This window comes from Kogia breviceps, chromosome 2, assembly GCF_026419965.1.
Source record: "Kogia breviceps isolate mKogBre1 chromosome 2, mKogBre1 haplotype 1, whole genome shotgun sequence".
Taxonomy (NCBI): domain Eukaryota; kingdom Metazoa; phylum Chordata; class Mammalia; order Artiodactyla; family Physeteridae; genus Kogia; species Kogia breviceps.
In genome coordinates, this window is record NC_081311.1 from 56,692,979 (window position 1) to 56,718,773 (window position 25,795).

Consider the following 25,795-nt stretch of genomic DNA (forward strand, 5'->3'; position numbering starts at 1 on the left):
CCACCATGCAATGATAAAAATATGGAAATTTAGCATGAATATACTATCATCCAATCCACAGTCCATATTCTGGTAGTTTCAGCTGTCTCAGTAATGACTTAATAGCCGTTTTTTCCTGAGTCTAAGACTCAACTCAGGAGCATATGTTGCATTTAATTTCTTTTAATGTGTATTTTAGTTTCCTTTAATTTGGAATGCTTCCTATGCCATTCTTTCTTGTCAGCAGCAGCAGTGATTAAGCCTCTTTAAGCAGCTTCTCAGGAATGCTGAGACATTGTCTAGAGGTAGTAAGTGGGAGCTAGAATAGTAGAGCCTGAGGGATGGCTTGTCAGCTTCAGCGTGGTTTGTGGCCTAATATGTGGAACCCTTTTGAGGACTCCTTGGAATAGTGGAGTTCTTCTGGAGAGGGTGAGAATATGCTCCTGGTGCACAGGGATGGGTGGGTGGGCTCACAGTCATCATAAATTGGGTCCAAGTGGAAATTTAACCTTATTTTGGGGGCACAGGCCGGTAAGGCTAGGTGACATTCAGATTACATTCTTAGGTACATTTATAAGGGGAGGTTGTCTATACTTTTCATTAGAATATTTTTTAGGCTTTTTATTATGTGACATTTTAAACACATATAAAAGCAGAGAAAACAGTTTAATGAACCTCCATGTACCTACTCACCACCTGGCTTCGACAATTATCCTTCTTCCATTAAGCTCTCCTTCTACTTTTTTCCCATGAAAAATTTTAAGTAAAATCCCCCATATGTCTTTTTTTGTTTGTTTTTTTTTTTTTTTTTTTTTGCGGTATGCGGGCCCCTCACTGCTGTGGCCCCTCCCGCCGCGGAGCACAGGCTCCGGACGCGCAGGCCCAGCGGCCATGGCTCACGGGCCCAGCCGCTCCGCGGCATGCGGGACCCTCCCGGACCGGGGCACGAACCCGCGCCCCCCGCATCGGCAGGCAGACTCCCAACCACCGCGCCACCAGGGAAGCCCCCCCCATATGTCTTATCTTTTTACCTTCAAATACTGCAGAATATATTTCCAACAGATAAAGGACTTTTTAAAAACAGGACATGCTACCACTTCATTATTACATCTAGTGAATTCATAATATTGTCTTAATAAAATCTAGTATCAGTGCATATTCCATTTACAATCTCTCATGAATGTCTTTTTGCAGTTGGTTTATTTGTACTGAGATCTGAATAAGAAGCCATTCTGATGTGGTCCTACAGGACAGCAGTGGAGGAAAATAGTCCCAATGGGCAGAACTTTACCCAGTGCAACTGGCTATTCATTTGCCTGAAATTAGAGGTGACCAGAGGTATGGATCTACTTTGATTCATGGGCAGTGGCTAATGGTTTGGCTGGCTGGTCAGGGACTTGGAAAGGACACAGTTAAATGATCACAATGGGGAGGTTCTGGGGAAAAGGTGTGTGAATACATATCTTTGAATGACCACAGAATGTGAAGATCTGTGTCCCAATGGTCACCTAAGAGTAATTATACAAGAGAAATATTTTGGTAATCAGGTGGATAAAATCATCTGTTCTGTGGATGTTAGTTACTTTCTTTCCCCAGCAACCTCTGTCCTTACAAAGGCCTCATGATCGAAGTGGCCAAGGCAGCAGTGATGGAGACTGTGCATAGTCTCCACAACAGGGACTGTCCACCTCCTAAAGTCTCTGTCTACAGTCACTGCTGAGAGGCTAACCTGCCAACAACAAAGAGCAACACTGAGCCCCCAACATAGCACCATTCTTCAGGAGAATCAGTGAGCAACCTCCTTCATGTAAGGGGTGGTATTTTAATCTCACTGACACAGACACCTTTCCTGCCTGCACTATTTTTTTCCCAAACTGGTATCCATGCACTGACAAAATACCTTATTCACCAAGTTGTTATTCCACCTTGCATTACTTGTGACCGAGGAACTCATTTTACAGCCCATGAAGTACAGCATTGAGCTCGCGTTCATGGAAGTCACTGGTCTACTGCATCGTCTTGATTACCGTAGCTTTATGGGAAGACTTGAAAATCAGGTAGTGTAAGTCCTCCTACTTTGTCCTTCCCTGAAATAGTTTTCTGGCTATTCTAGATTCTTCGCATTTTCTTATAACTTTTAAAATACGCTTGTCAATTTCTACCAAAAAAACCCTGCTGGGATTTGAATGGGATTATGTTGAATCTGTAGGAGAATTTTGAGCGAACCTACATCTTAACAATACTGAGTCTTCCAACCCATGCACATGGCATAGCCCTCTATTTATTTGTCTTCTTTACTTTCTCTTAGCAATGTTTTGCAGTTTTTTGGTATACAGGTCTTATGCACCCATTCTGTTAAATTCATTCCTATTTATTGTATGGTTTGTGATGCTACTGTGGCTTCAGGCTGGGCTTCCAGAAGGGCTATGACTTCTACTTGGACTAATGCTGGGGCTGCTTTGACTCTGGCTCCTGGCCGACTGCCGCCGTGTCCAGGCTCTTTTGCTTCCTCCATCACTTCATTGTTCGGTTCCGTAAACGAGTTTCCTCTTCTCTTACAGATTTGTTACTTTCGCTATCACCTTCATTATAGTCTGGTTCAATAGCAGCTTCATCAGTTTCTCTAGTTAAGTTGGAGGAAGGTCAAGAGGAGTGGCTTAGCTGGGGTTTAGGCTGGATAGCATTCCTGCTAATTTGCCCATTAATCTGCACATTTTCAATCTGTGTCTGGTGGGTTAAGAATATGTAATATGTAATGTATTGCTACTTGATTCTTTGTCGTCCCTTGTTTCTAAGATGTGCTTCTCATGATCCTTATAAGGATTTTTATCTACAGATTTTGTCTCTTCACTTGAGCATTTAGTGTCATAAGTGGCTTGTGATCATGAAATTTTTTTTGTCTCCAGTGGGAATAGAAATACTTTTTGGGGGAATGTTCTATTCTTTTTTAGGCAACTCTTTCTCTTCCCTCAGCTTATATTTCTGTTGACATGCAGGAGCTATAGGTTTTTTTTTTTTTTTTTTTTTTTTTTTTTGCGGGCCTCTCACTGTTGTGGCCTCTCCCGTTGCGGAGCGCAGGCTCAGTGGCCATGGCTCACGGGCCCAGCCGCTGCACGGCATGTGGGATCTTCCCGGACCGGGGCACGAACCCGTGTCCCCTGCATTGGCAGGCGGATTCTCAACCACTGCGCCACCAGGGAAGCCCTATAGGGTTTTTTTTTAATAGATTGAGAAAGTTTCCTTCTATTCCAATATTTTGCTGAGAATGTTTTTTTAAATCATAAACAGTTGTTTCGTTTTGTTAAGTTTTTTTCATCTCTGTTGGTAATCATGATTCTTCTCTTTTATTCTGTTAAATTCTGTTAATTTTTCTCTCTTATTCTGTTTTTCTCTTTTATTCTGTTATTCTGTTTTATTCTGTTAACTACACTGATTTTTTTCAAATGTTAAGCCAACTCTGGATTCCTGGGATAAACCCCACTAAGTCACATGTAGTATCCTTGTTATATTTTGCTGGATTCAATTTGCTAATGTTTTGTTAAGGATTTATGGTCATGAGAGATATTAGCCTGGAGTTTACTTTTCTTATAATAACTTTTTTTCTTATCAGGATTATATTGGCATCATAAAATGGATGTGGGAAGTGCTCCCTTCACCTCTTTTATGAAAGTGATAGTGTAAGATTGGTGTTATTTCCTTAAATGTTTGATAGATTTCACCAGGGAAGCCATCTGGACTATTTTTTTCTTTTTCTTTTTCAAAAGAATTCAATTTTTTTCGTAGACATAGTATCATTTAGATGATCTCTCTTAAGTCAGTTTTTATAATTTGTCCCTTTGAAGGAACAGGTAATTTCATTATGTTGATGAATTTTGGAGGCATAAATTTGTTTATATTATTCATTTTTATCATGCTAGTGTTTGTAGGACCTGTAGTTTTGACTCCTCTTTCACTTCTGATTTTGGGTTTTTCCTTGGTAAGTCTGTCACAATTTTTAAAGACAGCTTTTGGTTTAATTGGTTTATGCTACTGATTGTGAATTTTCTATTTCATTATTTTTATTCTTGCCTTCATTTTCTACTTTATTTATTTTGGGCTTAAGCTGCTCTTTTCTTTCTACTTTCTTACTCTGAAAGCATTTAGGTTGCTTTTAGGCCTTTTTCCTTCTAAGCACTACTTCACCTATTCTACAATTTCTTTTTCTTTTACACTCCTACTTGTGTCTGTTCCTGGGAGGGCACTGAGGAATTTCAAAACCTGAGCAGCTGTAGCCCCCTCTACTGTGTCTCTTCATCAGATCTTAAAAAGGGTTCTGTGAGTTTTGGACTATTTAAAACCAATTAAGTGTGGATTTTTATGTAATTTCTTACTGAATCTACCAATTGTATCCTTCTACATTAATAAGACCTAGAGCAGTTGACTGAGTGTTCTAGAGGAAGAAGTTTGTGTTTCAGATTTTGTCTACTCTCTCCTGCGTCAGAAAAGTTGTTGCTAAAAAGGGCCTCTCTTGTCAGCCTCCTTTTTCTCTTCTAGTTTTCTTCATGTGAACTAGCATAAACTCTAGCTGTACCCAAGTTTTTTTGGTGTGCATTAAGGAAACTACCTCTTCATACTCATCAGTTTTGTTAGAGAAATGGGCTTCTGGATTTGGTTCCAATTCAGTAGGATTAAGAAGTGGAAATATATTGAAATGAGGATAAAGGGCATTTTAAATGATATCAGAAATCCTATTTGATGAAATAAGGGCAAGTTAGTTTCTGCTCCATTTCCCCCACATCCCATTTTAAAACAGGTGGCCTTTTAAAGACAGATGTTTTTGTGGTAATGGACATTTGATACATTAGCCTTCCTGGACTTGCTCAGCAGGGATACAAACCTTGCCAAGTGACCTGGGGGTGTTTCCCCTGAGTCAATTTAGCAATTAAATATGGAGAGGAAATGGATAATCTTATAGTCTACAGATGTCAGAGGCTTCCTTCTCACCCGTTCTCTCACCCTTTCTCTCTGTATTTTCAGTTTATAAGTCTTTTTGAAAAACGTTTGGACTTCCATTTCCAGGATATAGAAATTCTCAAGAGATCATTACTCTCTTTGTGACAATGCAAGTAATCTGGATGTACTGCAAAATTTTAGTTGTTAAAAATCCACCGGAATTTAAAATGAACTAAATTCCAGAGTAGAAAGAGCCCTTGCTAGGAGAGTGAGACATGAGGCTGCTTTCATCAAAGTGGTATGACGGATAGAAGAGCAGACCCATCATAGACAGGGGATTTTTGAATGTGCATTGAGAAACTAGCTGAACAAGCTAAAATTTCCATGAGCTGGCATGATGTATTAAAATCCCACCCCCAAACTTAAATGCTAAATGGCATCTATCTGCCAATTCTTATCTGTAGGGCTTCACTAACTGCATGACCATGGCCTGGTGAAGGTGGAGGACAGGAAATGAGGGTGGATAGAGATTTCTTTTGGAACACTCACCTATTGTTTCCTTCTAAGTCTTCACTGAGTACAAAACAACGGCAGGGACAGGAAGGAGGATAGGGGGAGAACCCCTCAAGGCACACATGCCCACCAATTCTTTACCAGTGAGCACACAGTCAAAGGTAGAAGACATGTGAAAAAGCAGGAAGATGTGACCCATAATCAAGAGGAAAAAATAGCCAATTGCAACAGAACCAGGAATGACCCAGATGTTGGAGTCAGCAGACAAAATCTTTAAGTATTATAACTGTGTTGAAGTATTTACTGGAAAAGATGGGCAAAATGAATGAAGAAATGGGAAGTTTCCACAGAGAATCTGAAGCCCTATAAAAGAATGAAATGGAAATTCTAGAACTGAAATGAAAATTTTAATTGAAGGCCTTACCAGCAGACTAGATACAGCAGAAGAAAAGATCAGAAACTTGAAGACAGGTTAATAAAATTTATCCAAATTAATGCATAAGGAGAGAAAAAGTAAATTGAATTTAAATTAAATTTTAAAAGTTATAGCAGAGTTTCAGAGAACAGTAGAACAACATAAAACACTATAATATTTACACATTTGGAGTCCTTCAAAGAGAGAAGAGAGAAAATGGGGCAGAGGGAATCTCTGAAGGGATTGTGCTTGAGAATTTTTAAAAATTAATGAGAAATACGAATATATTAATTCGCAGATTTTAGAAGCCCATGAAAACCCAAGTAGAATAAATATAAGGAGGTGGCTCAGTGGTTAAGAATCCACCTGCCAATGCAGGGGACACAGGTTCGAGCCCTGGTCCAGGAAGATCCCACATGCTGCGGAGCAACTAAGCCTGTGTGCCACAACTACTGAGACTGTGCTCTAGAGCCCACGAGCCACAGCTACTGGGCCCTCATGCCACAACTACTGAGCCCACGCGCCTAGAGCCCATGCTCCACAACAAGAGAAGCCACCACAAGGAGAAGCCCGTGCATGGCAAGAGTAGCCCCTGCTCAGTCGCAACTAGAGAAAGCCTGCACGCAGCAACGAAGACCCAGTGCAGCCAAAAATAAATAAATAAATAAATAAATTTAAAGAAATAATAAGTATAAGGAAAACCATACCAAGGCTCATCATAGTCAAACTGCTGAAAACCAAAATTAAAGAGAATATCTTAAGCACAGTAAGAGAAAAAGGACACATACATTTAAGAATACAATAATAAGAATGATGGCTGACATCTAATAAAAACAGTAGAATCCAGAAGACATTGGAATGGCTTCTTTAAAATACTGAAAGAAAAAAAATCATTCAAAATACATACTTCAAAAATGAAAAAAAGTTAAAGACATTTTCCCACATAAAAAAGCTGAGAGAGCTTGGCTCTAGTAGACTTTTATTACAAGAAATCATGAAGTTCTCAGGCTAAAGGGAAATTATTTTTACAGGAAGCACAATTTTTCCCCATTATTATAGTATGATTAGCATCTTTGCATATAGTTGTCTGAACTGCTGAATATTTTCCTAGGATTTATACTCTAAAGTGGAATTACTAAGGACAAAGAATATGTTTAGAAATGTTATGTTACAACAACAGGAACTACTAGTAAGCTGATCTATCTCTTTGCCAATTTTTCCTCAGTACAGTCAGGGCTAATGTCAGTCTGAACTCACTGTGAGTTATAAGTTTAAGGAAGCTTATAATTGCAAATAAAGCGTATCAGTCTTATTTCCTTTACCACTTCAGAAAAGTCTTCAACTAAGTAGGCAGATACAGACAACACTTTAAGACAATGGTCCTCAACTCCCTTTGCACATTAGCATCGCCTATTCATATGAATATTATTAATTCTTAATACATGAAAGTTTTAATGTGAATTGATGTGAATTCAGTTTAATATGAATCCTCAGGGACAGTCATGGGCATCTATATATCTATATTTTAAAAAATTCTCAGCTAATTCCAATGTGTAGCCAGGCTTAAAGGACCACTGTTTTAAAATTTTAAAATGTTTGGTCAGTGTCTAGTAGACAAATGAATTTTAACTGTTGACCTGTTAAGTACCTTTGATCTTTGTTTTCTTAGGACTTGGATTTACTTCTGATCATGGTTATACTTCAAAACTAAGGTTGATGGATAAAATGCTCAGTTCAATTTGAATTTCAGATAAACAGCCAATAATTTTTTAGAGAAAGTAAGTCTCATGTATTGCAGGTGACATGCTTATCCTAAAAATTATTGGTTGTTTATCTGAAATTCAAATTTAACTGGGTATTTTGTATTTTTATTTGCTATATCTGGCTGCGCTTATCATAGTTATACTTCAGGATACAGCCTGATTTTCTGTGGCATTCCCCAGCTCTTACCAAGGACTGGTGTTGGGACTCTTTGTTATATGAAGAGGTTTGTGTTTATAGTAAGTTTCAGGTTCAGATTCTCTCTGCCCAGGACAGAAAACTACATTCATCAGCCTTCTGAAATCAGTCCACAAAGAAACTTTCAACACACTCCATGAGGTCTTGGTGGCCCCTTGGCTTGTCCTAATGTCTGTTGTGGAAAGCTTTTACTTGGTGTAGGAGGGGGTTCCTAATGGCCATAAGGTATTCAATCCCCTCTTTAGACATAGAAAAAGAATCTTCTAGCACTTCTGCCTGCCAGTGAACAGAACATGTGCTATGGAGTAGGCTTTTGTTCAGACAGTAGTCCCCGGAACCCGTTAGCTATGAGTAGGTAAGGGGAACTGATGCCCATTACCTCAGGAAAAGGGTACAACAGGGCATGTTGTTTGTTTTGTTTTGTTTTTGAGCGTGTGTGTGTGTGTTTAGAAAATGCTCCTGGGGGCTTCCCTGGTGGCACAGTGGTTGAGAGTCCGCCTGCCGATGCAGGGGACACGGGTTCGTGCTCCGTCCTGGAAGATCCCACATGCCGCGGGGCGGCTGGGCCCGTGAGCCATGGCTGCTGAGCCTGCGCGTCCGGAGCCTGTGCTCCGCAACGGGCGAGGCCACAACAGTGAGAGGCCCGCGTACCGCAAAAAAAAAAAAAAAAAAAAAAAGAGAGAAAATTAAAGAAAAAGAAAATTCTCCTCCTCCCTCTAGTAGTAAATCGCAGAGAGGGTAGACCAAATTGTACAAGCTGCCCTGGGGTAGGCGGGTGTGTGTGGGGCGGCTCCTGTGGGGGGGGTATTTAGACCTTAAGTTCAGTGGCTCCTTGAAACTTGAAGTTAGGGGGACCTGGTGAGGTCAAATGACACGGCCCTGCCCACCACATTCCGGTAGGGAAGAACCCCAAGGGATCCAGAAAGAGACCAGCCAGAAAGGAAAGGGGAGTCTGGAAGCCCTGTTGGATTCAGAGGCCCCCACCCCCAGAGTGATTTGATGAATGATAGCTAAGTGCGTGGATAAGAACTACAGAAGAGGTGAAGTCTCAGAGCCAGTAAGAGCATCATGTCATCAGCAGACCACCTGAACCAACCTTGTAGGATTGACTTTCAATAGCGACACCTTGTGGCGGCCTCTAGCAATGGCAGCAGAGAGCTGAGCTTTTTTCCTTGTCCACGTAGCGCCAGGAAGCGGCACCCAAGGAGTAGGATACTTAGTGCAGGGGAGGAGGGAGGGCTCCAGAGGGAGAGCCTGGACTTCCTGTAGAGAAGGGTAGCTGGGTGCTTAGGCAATTATGGCAGGTGGTATACTGGGTTCACATCCTAGTTCTGCCTCTGTGAGGAGTTGGCAAGGTACTGCATCTCTTTCTGCCACAGTTTCTTTATCTGCAGAATGAGGATAAAAATAGTACCTATCTCTTGAGGTTGTTGTGAGGGTTAAATGAGTTAATGCATGCTAAAATAGTGCCTGGCACATAGTGAGTGCTCAGGAAACTGTGCAGGCTGATATTGTTGTTAGGAAAGATAAAAAGAGATGAGATGATACTGGTGCCCAAGTGAGCTGACGCCATAAGCTCAGAGGCAGAAGCCTTGATTCTCACTTCGCAGATGATGCAGCTGACTTTCAGAGAATGAAAGTGACTTGCTCAAGAGCATGTCGCATGATTTGATGGACAATGATTTGAACTCTGGTCCTCTGATCTGACTTGTGTTTCCTGAAAGCTTGAAATTACCTAACCTAAAAACCAGGTCTCTGTGATTCTTCAGGCACGATTGGAGTCAGATCCAAAGCTATTTTAATGGCAAATGAACCTGAAGCTGAAGTGAACCACACAGAAGAATAAAAGCCCCGTTTATATCACCTCTGATTTGTTTTCCTTGCTCCATTGTTTCTTTTCCATCTTCAGTGCTTCTGCCTTAGTGTAACCCTCATGTCTCAGCTGGACTCTATAGTCATCTCCTAACTGGTTTTCCTCCTCCTGGTCCTCCTCCCCTCCACACAGCTAGAAGGGTGGTCTTTCTAAACTGTACCCCCTCTCGAGGCTTCCAGTGTCTGCACACCTCCTCTGAGACTGTCCAGACTGTTGAACTGTGTGTAATCAAACCCCAGTCTCCTCAGCTTCTTTTCCTGCTACTCTCCCAAGAGCAGGTTCTCTTTCTTTCTGTAACCAAAGCATTTGGACCCTTGTACAGTACCACTCACTGTGTTATATTTTAACTGTTGTTTGCACTCAGTGGTTCCAGGAGACTGTGAATTCATTGATGGCAGAGATCATATCGGATCTGCTGGTGTCCCTCAGTGGCTGGCACGGCACCAGGTTAGGAAGTGTTGATGAATGGGACACATCATCCTGGGGCTCATTTAGGATACAGAGGTGGCCATTCCTTGAGTTTAGGATCAAATGCAACTCTTCAGTGCATCATGAGTATTATGAAAGGGATGGGAAGAAAATAAATGACCCTTATATACTATATTGATGTGCCAATTCTATATCTTTTAACCTAAAACATTGCAGTTTGGTCTTTATAAGAGCTCTCTAGTCTACAAGCAAAACAAACAAAAAATTTATCATTGCCAGAATTTATTGAGGTACGTTGTGGTGATATCAGCAACTGTTCAAGTTGGAAAGCTTAGGCAGGTCCCAAATGGCAGTGAGAAGCCAGAGCCCTGGGGCATTCTGAGGGTTTCTCTGGGCATGCTCGGGTGCCCGCAGCAACCCAGCAAGTCTGCTAACCAGACTCCCTGGCTTCAATCCAAGCTTAGTTACACTGGCTGTGTGACTTTGTACAACGTCCTCAGCCTCTCTGCGACAATTTACTTAGCTATAAAATGGGGATAATAATAGCACCTCTCATAGTGTTATTGTGAGGTGTTAATAGCTACAGAATTCTCAGAACAGTGTCTGGCAAGTAGTAAGCGCTACGCTACACACGTTAGCTCTTATTACTGCCAACCCAGGAAGCTCAGTGCTGTTTTTCTGAAAACTGGGTACCATACGATCAGATCTGTCCCCTGAGTGGACTAGTTCATGAGTAAATGTGCCCCCTTTTCTCTGTCTATCGCTTGTCTCACCACCTTTGCTTCTCGTGGTGTAGTTGGGAGTGCTTTGGGTTTTAAGACAGGAGGGGACCTGAGCTCTGGATCCTGGTTGGCGCCTATCAACTGTGTGAACTTGAGCAGTTCTTTCATCTCTTGGGGCCCAGGGTCTTCTGTTAAATGGATGGTTGGACTAAGGTGATTGCTAAGGATCTTCCAGCTTGGGATTCTTTGATGCTTCAGCTCTTCCCCCACTGCTACCTCAGAGCTGACCATTCATCAACCCCTTAAAGAGAGTGGCAGGGGGGAGCCCCCTTCTGGTGCGGCCGAGGGAGCCTCAAGAGCGCCAGGCTCCACATCACACCGTAGAGATGTGATGCCAGATGCTCAGCCTGTGGGTCCTGCCTCCCAACCTGGGTTCTGCTGAGGCAGAGGATCCAAGGGTTCCTGATGGGTTAGGTGATGATCACTCCTTGGGTGTCCAGTGTGGGACTCGGAGATCTTGTCCAGTTGCCAGTTAAGCAACATTTCAGCAAGACTAAAGTTGCTTAACTGGCAACTGATGGCAGCCCATAAGAGACTGAGACTGGCCTCTTTTTTTTTTTTTTTAACATCTTTATTGGAGTATAATTGCTTTACAATGGTGTGTTAGTTTCTGCTTTATAACAAAGTGAATCAGTTATACATATACATATGTTCCCATATCTCCTCCCTCTTGCGACTCCCTCCCTCCCACCCTCCCTATCCCGCCCCTCTAGGTGGTCACAAAGCACTGAGCTGATCTCCCTGTGCTATGCGGCTGCTTCCCACTAGCTATCCCCCCTACGTTTGGTAGTGTATATATATGTCCATGCCACTCTCTCACTTCGTCACAGCTTGCCCTTCCCCCTCCGCATATCCTCAAGGCCATACTCTAGTAGGTCTGTGTTTTATTCCCGTCCTACCCCTAGGCTCTTCATGACATTTTTCTTTTCTTAGATTCCATATATATATGTTAGCATACGGTATTTGTTTTTCTCCTTCTGACTTACTTCACTCTGTATGACAGACTCTAGGTCGATCCACCTCACTACAGATAACTCAATTTCGTTTCTTTTGATGGCTGAGTAATATTCCATTGTATATATGTGCCACATCTTCTTGATCCATTCATCTGTTGATGGACACTTAGGTTGCTTCCATGTCCTGGCTATCGTAAATAGAGCTGCAGTGAACATTTTGGTACATGACTCTTTTTGAATTATGGTTTTCTCAGGGTATATGCCCAGTAGTGGGATTGCTGGGTCGGATGGTAGTTCTAGTTGTAGTTTTTTAAGGAACCTCCATACTGTTCTCCGTAGTGGCTCTATCAATTTACATTCCCACCAGCAGTGCAAGAGGGTTCCCTTTTCTCCACACCCTCTCCAGCATTTATTGTTTGTAGATTTTTTGATGATGGCCATTCTGACTGGTGTGAGGTGATACCTCATTGTAGTTTTGATTTGAGACCGGCCTCTTGCTTGACGTGCGCTCCTCAGATGCATAGCACAGGGCTGGATGCACTGTAAATGTTCACTAAATATTTTTGAATAATGGTAATAAGCCCGTGGTAGGATGTGGCTGCTGAGAAACCTAATGTCATCTCAGGCCGCATTAATAGAAGCATGTTAAGTAGAAGGAGGGAGGTGATAGCCTCACTGTTGCATGCTGTAGAGACCTTATCTGTCGAACTAAGTTTCATTTTGGTTACCCACTAAGGCTCCATGAGAGCTGGTGCTTGGCTTTTTTGCTACTGTATTGCCAATAAGAGCATTGTACCTGTCAGATACCAGACTTGCAATAAATCTGTTGCCTGCCGGACAGGGGGAGGTCTTGTTCTCCTTCCAGATTGCAGGGAGGGTTGTCGGCCTCATGAAGAGCAGCAGAAGTAATTGGTGGATATCTAACCCACCTACACAGCAAACCCTGAGAATCTTCCCCAGATATCTGAATGATGCACATCTGTGTTTTCTCCTGCCTAGCTAACATCCATTCCCCCTTTTAGTCACAGTATCCTGACTTTATTTTGGGAATCCCATTGAGGACAGCCCTGTGGGACTTGTTGATTCTGTTGAGTACAGCCTGGGTGGGACCATTTCTCAAGGAGCCCTGGGCTCCCCGTCTCAGAGTGACACACAACTCGGGCTAGGTTTTTCCAGAGCGGTGGCTCTCACAGCATGGATTCCGGACCAGCAGCACCAGCCCTGCCTAGGAGCTTAGTAGACGTGCAAAATTCTGGAGTCCTACCTCAGAATCAGACACTTTGGGTGTAGAGCCCAGCAATCTGTGTTTTAGCAAGCCCTGCAGGGTGTTCTGATGTTAAAGTGGGTCTTATCGTTATCTGAGGGTTGACTCTTGATTCCACCCAAACACTGAAATCAGTTGGCACCACGTTTTCCACTGGTGGGGAGTGGGGTGTGGGGACTCGGGGGGTGTGACCCTCAAGACACTGCCCAAAGGCAGAAACAGAGACCCAGATGTGGAGGACAAACGTATGGACACCAAGGGGGGAAAGTGGCGGGTGTGGGGGGGGATGAACTGGGAGATTGGTATTGACATACATACACTGATGTGGATAAAATGGATGACTAATAAGAACCTGCTGTATAAAAGATAAATTTTTAAAACAGACACTGCCCAGGGGTTTTTGCTCCTAAGATCTCTGGAACCTGTCCTGTCAGGGACCCAAGTCTTCAGATTTTCTTCAATTCTGTGAGCTTCCCCAATCTCCAAACAAGTTCTTTAATTTCATTCTTTCAAAAAAACATTTGCTTCAGTTAGCTAGAGTCAATTTCTGTTTCTTAGAATCAAAGAGCCCACTGACACTGGATGGGAAAGATTTGGTCAGATGACTCATGGGTCCCTTCCAGCCTGGCACATATTGAATGAATGAGTCAATAAATGACAGATTGATGGAATTGAACCAGATCTCCTCTAGTCCGAGCTCCAAGAGAAAGTAAAAGTAGGGCCGGGGGAAAAAAAAAAAAAAGAAGGTGAAGAGTGTGACTCGGTACAGACTCCAGCCAGAATCAGAAGCTTCTTCCCTAGACCAGGATTTTCGAACAAGCACTGGGAAACCTGCCCCAGCAAGAGCTTCTTTATTGACTGGCCAGTGACCTTAGGAAAGTCGTGTAACCTCCCTAGGTCCCATTTTTCTCTCTCTGAAGGAGAAGATTATTCTGTGCTCTTTGCTCATCCCTCTTCTGGAGCTAAATTAAAATGCCTGTGTGACTAAGAGCTGCCTTGGGGAGGCCCAAGTGGATGCTGCCTGTTGGGCTCTGTGAGCGATTTGACGAAGCAGTCTCCATCTTGGTGACTGGGGCCAGATGCTTCAGCACAGACCCTGCTGACTCATCAACAGCCCTGCCTTCCCGAGGGCTGGGCTGGGGTCAGCTCTGAGCTAGTACCATCTGCCTTCCCAGAAGCGCCCTGCTGGGGTGGTGCGGTGGAGTGTGGGCAGGGCAGGAGGACTGGATATTTAGGGAGAGCACGCAGGGGTTCTAAAGGATGGGGAGTTTTTGTAGCTGGTGTGAAAATTCACTGGAAGTGAGACTTTTCTAAGGAGAAATTGGATAAATGAGTGTCTACACATGGAATTCAGAAGGGTTGTGAAACTCACATACATTTGGAACAGGAAGTGTTCAAAAGCGCCAGTTCACGATGTTTTCATGGCTGTTTGGGGGCCGTCTGGGGGGCTGAAGAACCAACCAAAGTCAGGAGCCTGGCAGCACTGCGGTTTGGAAGGATGGGCTAACAGCTCTCCTATCTTTGTGCCCTTTGGTTCTCCGTCTGTACCTCTCTCACCCTCTCTTTGCCTCTCTGTCATTCTTCTTGGTCTCCCAGTCTTCCGGTTTCAGCTTCTTGTTTCTGCATCCTGCCTTCTCTGCAAGAACTCATTTTGGTTGCAAATGACTGACACCCAATCATAACAACTTGGGGACACAGAGAGGCTTTATTGGCTCTTGGAATCAAGTCCTAAATTTGAGCAACCAAATCTGCCAAAGGGGAGACTGCAGCTAGACTTCAGGAATGGCTGGAACCAGGGCTTGAATCTGCTGGCAGTCTCATCTTTGCTTGTCTCTGTGTGCTGGTTTCACTGTCTCTCAACGCTGACTAGCTTCTGCCACATTGTGCATGGGAAATACGGCTGCCAACAGGGCCCTTGGCTCATCTTTTGCAGTTCCCACTACTGGAGAGGGGCTGGGCTGGTTTTTACTGTCTGGATCCCAAGTTGAAGTAAATAGGAAACTCAATTGACTAAAAAAAATCATAGCTTCAAATCATGACTGTCCTAGCTCTGCCAATGACCACTGGGTGACCTTGCAAAATTTACTTTGCCTCTCTGAACAGCAGTTTTCTCATCTGAGAAATGGGGATGAACACAGTTCCCAGATCGGCGGCAGTTATCGCCTGGTAGTTGGGAGTAGAGAGGCTTTGGGGCCAGACTGCCACGCTCCAATCCTAGTTTTCCTACTTAGAAGCAGTGTGACCTTGGGCTGGTCCCTTAACCTCTGGGTGCCCTGACTTCCTCATCTCTAAATAGGGGCAATAATAGCACTTACTCATGGGGATGTTTGAGGATTAAATGAGTTCGTGCACCTAAAGAATGTAGAGTAATGAGTGCATCTCCCAAGCCATCAGTGCTGCCATCTGTTCCTTGCTGCCTCCCTCCCTAGCTCTTGATGACATTTTTGCAGGGTCTCTCCATGGCTGCTGCTTAAGTAGAATAGACGGTGACTGGTGAGCCATCCTCTCCTCCGCTGGTTGCCACTCTACTCCTTTCTCTGCTACTCAAGAACATGAGTAAGAACCAAGATGTTCTTACAGGAATAAATCTGAATCTCTTCTAATTTACATTTTAAAAGTTAATCATGCTTGAGCCTTGGTTCCCTATTATTATTATTATTATTATTATTATTTTTTTTTTTTTCAGTACGCGGGCCTCTCACCGTTGTGGCCTCTCCCGTTGCGGAGCACAGGCTCCGGACGCGCAGGCTCAGCGGCCATGGCTCACGGGCCCAGCCGCTCCGCGGCACGCGGGATCCCCCCGGACCGGGGCACGAACCCGTGTCCCCTGCATCGGCAGGCGGACTCTCAACCACTGCGCCACCAGGGAAGCCCGGTTCCCTATTATTAATGGATTGCTTTTAAGGATGGATTCTGAGCACTGTGTCAAGTGTTCCACATCCATTATTTAATTTAATTGTCACAACAACACAGCAAGGCAAGTGTTCTTCCCCCTCTTGTACAGATTCAGAAAATGCACCTCAGAGAAGAACAGTAACTTGCTAGAGGTCACGCGTCTGGCTTATGGAGAAGCTGAGACTCAAACCTCCTTGTCCAGCTCCAAAGCTCATGCGTATGCTCAGCTCCTGTCTTAGAGACACCTTCTGCTGGAGGCTGAGCCGGGCCCTCCCATCTGCCTGTCTCTCCTCTCTACTCTGAGTCTCAGTCCTTGTTTTGCACATAAGCTGATCCTCTGCTGGCTGGGGTTTCGTCTTGTTCACCTTTGCCCTCCTCTGGCCTGACAGCTGTCCCCAACTAGATGATAGACTTTGCGTGCCGTACGTTGTACCTGCAATCTCCATCCCCCTCACATCCCTCCCAGAGGTCAGGGGACATGGCAAGTGCTCTGAAAAAGCCCCCTGGCTCTGGAGACTTGGGTGGAGGAGGCAGATGAAAAGGAGCGTGTCCGTCCCGCTCCCCTCCAGGCGATGGCGCCAGTCTGCAGGCCAGGCCTGGTCCCGGAGCCGCTGTCCCTGGCTTAGAGGGGGGCAGCACAGCCCCAAGCCTCCTCAGGGCCCCCGTCTGGAGAAGCACCAGTTATTGGCATTATCTGTGGGATGAGCGGCAAGGAGAGAGACCCAGGGGAGCAGCAAGACAGTAGCATGGAGTGTGACCATTCGTGAGCCCCGCCTTAAAGTGCAGCGAGGGCTCAGGGCTCCTGCTTTCTTGGGGGACAGCCAGGATGGCTGTGCAGCCCCAGCCCTGCAGTACTCAGGGAGCTGGGCCCCTCTGGCCCGGACGTCAGGACTTTTCTAAGCCTGAGATGCTCTGAGCACAGCCTGCATCCTGAATGCGGATAGTAAGAAATAATAACTGAGGCATATCCCAACCCGGGGCTGGGTATGTGCAGGGGGTGGGATGGGGAGAGGACCCTTGGACCCAGGCCCCCAATCACAAAGGGCCACAGATTAGGCTTGAGACATAATCTCCAAATCAGAGCATGTGTACGATGAGGGAGCTCCCCTGACAGGGTACAAGACAGGCCAAAACAAGTCCAGTTGTTAAATATGAGCGCTTACGATGGACCATCATTTTTGTAAGGCAGTTAGTTATCACATGTCTTCATGTTTGTGCATGCCAGAGGCCTCAGAATGGCAGAGGCCTGGCCTCCACCCGCCTCTCAGAGCCCAGGGCGCTCAGTGTCCCCTCCCCCGCCTTCGTTCTGCACAGGCAAACCCGAGGCCCTGGGCCCATGCCCGATTGGTCTTCCCTCACATGGCAGGAGGGAGCTAAGTAACTCCAAGGTCCCCTGTATCTCTATTTCCTTGAAAAATAAAATGCAGAACACTTCTCAGAGATGTGGGGCTTCTGAGAGTCACCTAAGTTAGGACTACTATTCATCCATTCACTCATTCGGGAATGACTGGTCACTGCCATGTGCCAGGCCCCCCTGTCAGGGACTGAACCCGACAGATACTGCTTCAGTGGGATCTGAGGTTTAGTGGGGGAAACAGACAATTGAGAAGGCAATCCCCACACCGTATGAGAAGTGCTCCAATGGGGGAAGTACACATGGAATATCAAGGAGAGCTTCCTGGAGGAAGAGGCACCTAAGGTGATGGGAAATTAGCCAGGCTTGAGAAGTGAGGGGTGGGGTTGGACACAGGACTTCAGAGCCTCCTTGTTTAGCTGGGGCAAGGCCTGCCTCTTTCTCCTCCCTTCTTGGCCACTCATTGCAGGGACCCATGACCCGGGATGGCAGGAAGTCTGTTTCCATCTGTCCACGTCACTGCAGTGTCTTGTGCAGAAGGGTCAAGAATCTTATAAAAGCTGTCAGCCCTCTCCACAGGAAAAATATATCCGTATGAGTCCACCCCCAACTCGGCGCACACTGCAGGGTTCCGCGGCGCACAGAGAAGCCTGGAGAGGCCCCATGGATAGAGGCAGAAGAGGTGGTGCGTCGTGCTCTACTTTGGGAAGCACCTCCCATTCTGAGCTGCCCGCCTACCAGCTCCAGTGACTCTGACACCGAGGGTCCTTTCTGCTGCCTCCCTTGTATGGACAGGGTGGGGAGGGGGTGGAGGTGCCTGGCTTCTCTCCTTGCTGCCCTGGCACAGCTCTGCTGGGTGGGCCTCCTCCCCAGGGATTCACATGTTTTTGGTGAAGACAGGCCCCCTTCTTGGCCCCCAGTAAGCGCCCACAGGATGCCTGGTGAAACAGCATTTGCAAAATGCAATGGGCCCCACCGGGGCTGGCACGACTGGGTGAGCTATGCCTGGCTGGGCCGCCTCCCTGCTTCTTCATCTGGGGACTCAGCAGGACAGGTTCCGCGCTCACATCTCCGGGCCACTGTGGGCTGGGGCTTGCTCTCTTTTGTCCTGCTGTTTGTTCAAGGGCCCTGCAGCAAGTCCTGGCAGAGTGCTGAGGATGACCACGGGTCTTTTTTTTTTTGTGTGTGTGTGTGGTACGCGGGCCTCTCACTGTTGTGGCCTCTCCCGTTGCGGAGCGCAGGCTCCGGACGCGCAGGCTCAGCGGCCATGGCTCACGGGCCCAGCCGCTCCGCGGCATGTGGGATCTTCCCGGATCGGGGCACGAACCCCCGTCCCCTGCATTGGCAGGTGGATTCTCAACCACTGCGCCACCAGGGAAGCCCGACCACGGGTCTTAATAGCAGAGATTCACGGTCATGACACCAGGCCAGCATCTCATGCTCTGAGGCTCTGTGTCCCAGACCAGAGGGCAGAGAGACGCAGCACCTCGGAGGAGAAGAAGTCTCAGGGCTCAGAGTGAGAAGGCTGTGGTGCTGGCCTTGTTGTGCTGTTACTATCTGCTGGGTTTGGAAAAAGTCCTTCAAGCACTGTATGGACCTTAGTTTCCCCTTGTATAACAAAATGCTAATATTCACCATGACTTGGGGACGCTATGAAGGTAGGAGATAATAACAGCTACCAGTAATAACAATAGCTGCCAGTAATAACGATAGCTGCCACTTATCAATGCTTGCCATGCCAGCTTCCATGCTCAGGACTTTCCATACGTGAACCATGCACGTGGGTTATATGCGTGAGCCTTTGTGAGCCATCTACATATGGAAGGGCACGTGGCTACTGAGGGGAGGGGATGAACACTGTCATGGGCTCGCCAGACATAAGTGAGCCCCAAAGCAACCTCAGGCCTCCTGTGCAAACCTGGACTGAGTTCATGTCCTCTCTGGTCCTCAGTGTTTGTCAGTGAGGAGGCTGGGCCAGACCACCCCTAAGGGTCCATCCAGCGAAACAGTCTGCAGAGATGCAGAGGGAAGAGAAAAAAAGGAGGAGAGCAAGGTTAGTGATGACGGGGGAAGATGGGGACCTGGTCCAAGATCTGACTCCCTAAGGGACCCAACTTGCACTGATCCTCTTCAGCAATGATTCTCAGCCCCAAGGAGAGTGTGGTCCTTAGTGGCAGTGACTCAAAATCACGGAGGGCCTTTTGCAAACGAGCACACTCTCCGCCCCTTGATAGTGGGGATGCTCCTTCTTGGGGGGTCCGCCGCAGGTGTCACAAACAATAAAGGTGGACTCCGGCCCCAGGCTCTGTGAAAGTCCTGGAAGGACCCTTAAAGCTAATCGAAAACCTTACTGAACACCTTGCCCGCCCAAACCTAGGTCTGGTGACCATTGTTCACTGTTTGCAATGTTATTAATATTCACAAAATGCCCCACAATCCTCCCCACCCACAATTTCATCTTCCTTCTCTTTGCAATTATTTCCCATCTCCTGCCCTTCTCCCCGACCCAAGGCAAGTAAAAATAAGAGGCTTCATTTAACGAGCACCCACTGTGCGCCATGCACTGTGTTAAGTGTGCATTGCCTCATTGAAGGGCTCTGTGAGGCTGTGTCATCATCATCACAGTAATCTGAGACACAGGAAGTTTAAGTAGCTGGTCTGAGGTCACACTTAAGGAGTAGCAGAGCCCAGATGCAAAGCCAGGGCTGTAAGACTCTACTGGAGAGACTTTTTTTTTGGTTTTTACTATCCCTTGTGTTGATCTGTCATGGCCAGTGTTCTGCTTCTGACTTAAGGTTGGTGGTGATGTCTTCCCCAGGACAGTGGCCGGTCCACATTTTGTCCCTCCTGCCCTCTTGCCTAATAAAGCTGGGGGAACCCAAATGTCCCCAAGAGAACCACAGGCAAGTCAACTGCTTGTAGCCTCCACCTCTGGCTCAGGGTCAGCCCCTCCCAGGCACAGCAGGGCTCAGACTTTGGGATGAAGGAGGCTGAGAACAGTGGGTGGAAATGGATGTGTTTCTTCCTGTTGGCATTGTTCCCTGGGTGTGGGGAGGACTGAGGAGGAAAGGTAGGAGGGGGAGGAGTGGGTCCTCCGAGCATCAGGTTAGCTCAGTGAGCTTGTCTGTGTCTTCTTCAGGCCCACAATGATGGCCCTGTGCCTGGCAGACAAGAGAGAGGCCCGGCGACACCCAGGGAGCAGGTGTTCCTGGTGCCAGTCGTTACCTTCCTTTTGGGGAATCCTTCCTATCTCGCTCAAGACTCACTCTCCCTGTCTCTTAGGAAAGGAGTGATATAGCCCATTCACAATACAGAACAAAGGGCAGTCAGTGCCTCACAGCTCGGTGCTCCCCAAGGGTGGTGAGAGGCAAGGTGGGAGCTGCGTTGCAACTCTAAAGTTAAGGGAATGGCCTCCATGGGTGGAATATCAAGTGTCAGTGAGTGGCCTGGGGGAGGGTTATTCTGAGGCTGAATGCTGCTGCTGCTGCTGTTCTCAAAATATGTTTATTTAGCTTTTAGGTTTAATTTGCAAATGCCTACCTTCAGGCCCATACTCAGTGGATTCTCAGCAGACTCTCCCAATCCCCTTGATCACTGACTTCTGGTAACCCTGTGCTCTGGAAACCCCTCCCTGGCTCCTCCACGGGTGTCTCCACTAGCAAGTAAGATCCCCTTCCACATCTCCATTGTTGGGGGCTTGGTTCTGGGGGCCACCCAGTCTGTGATCCCAGGCCCAACGGGGGCAGAGGGGTGTGACTTGGGGAGACCACGACCACTGCCCTTTCTGCTGTCAGCCCCAAAGCCTTGGTTTCATCCCTAGTATGTTGTCTGTAGTATGGGCCACACCTCCAGGTCATCGGGACACCTTCTGCTTGGCAATCCACACGGGCAGTGTGCTCCAGTGGAAAGGGCACTGAACTCAGAGTAAGGAAACCTGGGTTTGAGTCCCATCCCTGTCCGCCATCTTTCTATCATGTGATCTCGGAGCAAGTTGTTTTACATTTGGGGCTCTCAATTTCTCCTCTTGACCCACTTTGAGAGAATCAAATGAGATAGTAAAAGTAAAAGTACTTTCAAACTGAATAGGACTTATGTTGGCTAGGGTGCTTTCACTGACCAAGTAAAAGAAAGCAAAATTCAAACTGGCTTACATAATAAAGGAGATATCTTGGCTCCTATCATTGGAAAGTCCAAAGACTGGGCAGGTGTTGGCACCATGGCTTCTCTGTGCTTCTCTCAGCTCTGTCCTCCCCCTGGTGCTGGCTTCATCCTGAGGCTCGGACTGAGGTGGCTGCAGGAAGGAAGCCTTGTTCTCACTACAGCCACAGGAAAAGAGAAAAAGGGATCCTTGAGGAGGGAAATGTTTCCCCAAGTCATCCACCACCTGCCCTTGTAGATCCCAGGTCTGAATGGGGTCATGTGTCTGTAATGGTCTCTGGGGAGGCCCCCAGCAAGTAGCACTCCTTATCTCCGTCTGAGTCATTCAGATTTTGATATATAAAACAAAAGAGTGAGACTTCCCTGGTGGTGCAGTGGTTGAGAATCCACCTGCCAATGCAGGGGACATGGGTTCGAGCCCTGGTCCAGGTAGATCCCACATGCCACGGAGCAGCTAAGCCCGTGCACCACAACTACTGAGCCTGATCTCTAGAGCCCGTGAGCCACAACTATTGAGCATATGTGCCACAACTACTGAAGCCCACACGCCTAGAGCCCTGCTCCGTAACGAGAAGCCACTGCAATGAGAAGCCCGTGCACCACAACGAATAGTAGCCCCTGCTCGACGAAACTAGAGAAAGCCCGCGTGCAGCAATGAAGACCCAACACAGCCATAAATAAATAAACAAATAAATAAATATCCTTCTTTAAAAATAATTAAAGAACAAACGAACAAAAAAAACAAAAGAGTAAAATACTACCTTTAGTCCTGTATTCTTGGAGGCTGTAACCTAGTGTAAGAACATAGCGGACCTGCTTCCGGAAAGCTGCTGTGCCCTTCCCTGGGATTCCCAGGTCATGGCTGAAGCTCCAGTAGCCATATTGTGGCCTTGAGGGTAGAAGCCACCTTCCAAGGATGGCAGAACAGAAGGACTGAAGGAGCCTGAGCCTCTGATCATTTCAAGGAACTGCCACACCAGCTTGGGCTGTCTGTCTCTGACTTCTTTTATGTAGAAGAATAAACCATTAGTCTATTTAAGCCACTGGGCTTAAAAAACTAGGTACCCCTGTGCACATTTTTTTAAGTTGATATCCAAAATTTTTGATAAGTTTAAATAGTTGCAAAGGATGTAATTCTGACTTATTTGAAACTGTTAACATTCTAAAACTGTCACATCACTTTAAAATGTATTTAAAGACATTAAATTTCATAGTAATCTGATATCATCATCTATTTAAAAATACATGAACAAACTCTATGTATCTTACAGAATTTCTTTCTAACATATTTTTAATGCTTGAAAGTCTTTTATAGATTACATCTTGTGTCTCTGCAATAAAATTAAACACACACACAAATTAAAATTTTTTTTTATTTCTTGTGATCATATATCTCCAAAGATTGAATATGTGTCCTGGATTGAGCCATATTATAATTTTTAAAATTAATTAATTAATTTATGGCTGCACTGGGTCTTCGTTGCTGCGTGCGGGCTTTCTCTAGCTGCGGCGAGCGGGGGGCTACTTCATCGTTGCGGTGCGCGGGCTTCTCATTGCAGTGGCTTCTCTTGTTGCGGAGCACCGGCTCTCGGCGCGCGGGCTTCAGTAGTTGTTATTACAATTTTAATGAATATACAATTGAGCGAAACAATATTAGTGGGACTTCCCTGGTGGCTCAATGGTTAAGAATCCGCCTGCCAATGCAGGGGACACGGGTTTGATCCCGTGTCCCCTGGCTCCCACATGCTGCGGAGCAACTAAGCCTGCGCGCCCCAACTACTGAGCTTGCGTGCGACAACTAGAGAGAGAGCCTGTGTGCCACAAACTACAGAGCCCATGCGCCCTGGAGCCTGCACGCCACAACCAGACAGAGAAAACCCGCACACCACAACTAGAGAGAAGCCCACGTGTTGCAAGAAAGATCCTACATGCTTCAACAAAGATCCCACGTGCCGCAGGTAAGACCTGATGCAGCCAAAAATAAATAAATAATAAATAAATCTTAAAAAAAAAAGAGGTAAGCACTAGGAAACTTTGCTCACATAAGCAAGTAAATAGGAATGGACATATTTTATTATAAAGTTGTCATATATATAATTCTTTGAACTTTTTATGAGTTACATGCTTAAAAATCATTTGATATACATCAAAAACCATTTTTTAACATTACATCAGCTAATAGTTTGACTAAGTCCTCAAGTTTTGTTGAAAGCAAAGAATTAAGAATCATTGATTTGCAAAGGATTTGCAACCCAATCATTAGAGTTATTCATGTTCTCAGTTTCTGGGAATTATATCAAAAAGGCGGGCTTCCCTGGTGGCACAGTGGTTGAGAGTCCGCTTGCCGATGCAGGGGACACGGCTTCGTGCCCCGGTCCGGGAAGATCCCACATGCCGCAGAGCAGCTGGCTCCGTGAGCCATGGCCGCTGAGCCTGCGCGTCCGCAGCCTGTGCTCCGCAACGGGAGAGGCCACATCGGTGAGAGGCCCGCGAACCGCAAAAAAAAAAAAAAAAAAGGCTATGTGCCAAGACCTATCAAATGACTATTAATTACCATCTCATTCCTTTACAGAGGGACATATGTTTAAACTGATACTCACAAAAAGAGCTGGGAAATATCCAAACATAAATTTCAGTTTACCCTTATCATCGTAATATTTTTGATGAAATGCTTTTGTCTCAGTGAAAGCTTTAAACATATTTTCATCTAAACCTTGGAAAATGTTCATCAGATATCCTAGGTGGCAAAGCTAGTTCTCATTGCCAAACCAATTAACCAAGTCAAGTTTACTTATTTTGAAATATGACACACATTCAGAGAAGTTCACTACGTAAAACTTTATGGGTCAATAAACAACAAACAAGCAAACACACATAATTATTGCTCTTTGCCAGCATCCCGGAAGCCCACCTCATGCTTATTCCGACTCACACTTCCCCTCCCTTTGTCCTAGAGGATTCCACTAGTCCTGACTTTATGGTAATCATGGTTTTCTTTTTTCTAATTTTTCCATGTACATACTCACCCTTGAACAATACTGTATTGCTTAATTCTGATTTTTTATAAATAGAACCTTACTGTATGTTTTTAAAAAATGTGTGTCTTAACATTATGTTTGAGAAATCCATGCATATATTTATATGCAATGGTAGTCTGCTACATTTTCATTTTGGTATAGTTGTCCATTGTACAAAGTTATCACAATATATTTATCCATTCTGCTATTAATGAACATTTGAGTATTTTCCATTTGGGGATTATGAGAATCATGTTTCTATGAATAGGCATTTTGTTCCACCTAGGAATAGAATTGCTGAGTTCTAGCGTATGCCTATCTTCAATTACAGTATGTAGTGCCAACCTGTTTTCCAAAGTGGTCGCACCAAAATTATACCCCTACTCTCATTATGAGAGTTCCTGTTTCTTCACATCCTCACTCACACTTGGATTCATCAGTTCAAGCAGTACACATTCATACGTTTTTGTATCTCTTGTATATTTGTCATTCTTCGTACTTTTGTACTTCTTGTACATTCTGGTGGGTATATAGTGATATTGCACAGTGATTTTAATTTGCATTTCTCTGATAGTGAATGGGGCTGAGCTCCTCCTGTGAATTTCTTGTTCAAGACTCTTGCCATTTTTCTACTGGAATGTTTGTTTCTTGCCGTTTTGTAGGAGTTCTTTTTGTATTTTGGATATGATCTCATCATCAGTTGTATGTGTTGCAAAGATCTTCTCCCTCTCGGTGGTTTGCCTTTCCAACTTTTAAATGGTTGTTTTTGGTGAAAATGTTCTTAACTTAACGGGGTCTGAATAGCAATCTTTTCCTTATTTGTTACTGCTTTTCGTGTCCTGATAAGGAAATTTTCTCCTACACTGGCTCCATGAAGACAGTCTCCCATATTATCTTCTAGAAGCTTTATTGTTTTCTTTTACATTCAGGTATAGAATACACCTGGAGTTGATTTTTGTATGAAGTGTGAAGTAAGTGTTGTTTAATACCCACCTCCTGTACAGATAGCCAATATTCCAGTTTTAGTTATCAAAATATTGTCCCTTTCTCACTCTTTTATAGAGCCACATTTGTTAAATTGTGTGTGTGTATCTCTGTGTGTGTTTGTGTGTGTGTGTGTGTGCACATTGCAGGGTATATGGATTCTCTGTTCTATTCTTTGGATCTATTTGTCCAAACCTGTGTCAAAACACTGTTTTAATTACTGTGCTTTTATAACAACTCTTGATGTAAAGTAGAGTGTGTTCCCCCAACTTCTTCTTGAACATC

General features: G+C 45.3%; 1 pseudogene; it reads right to left on the reverse strand.

The window, feature by feature from the left end:
- Positions 1–2,318: 2,318 nt before the first annotated feature.
- LOC131750335 (E3 ubiquitin-protein ligase RBBP6-like) lies at positions 2,319–20,903 on the reverse strand (annotated as a pseudogene).
- Between the last annotated feature and the right edge of the window lie 4,892 nt (positions 20,904–25,795).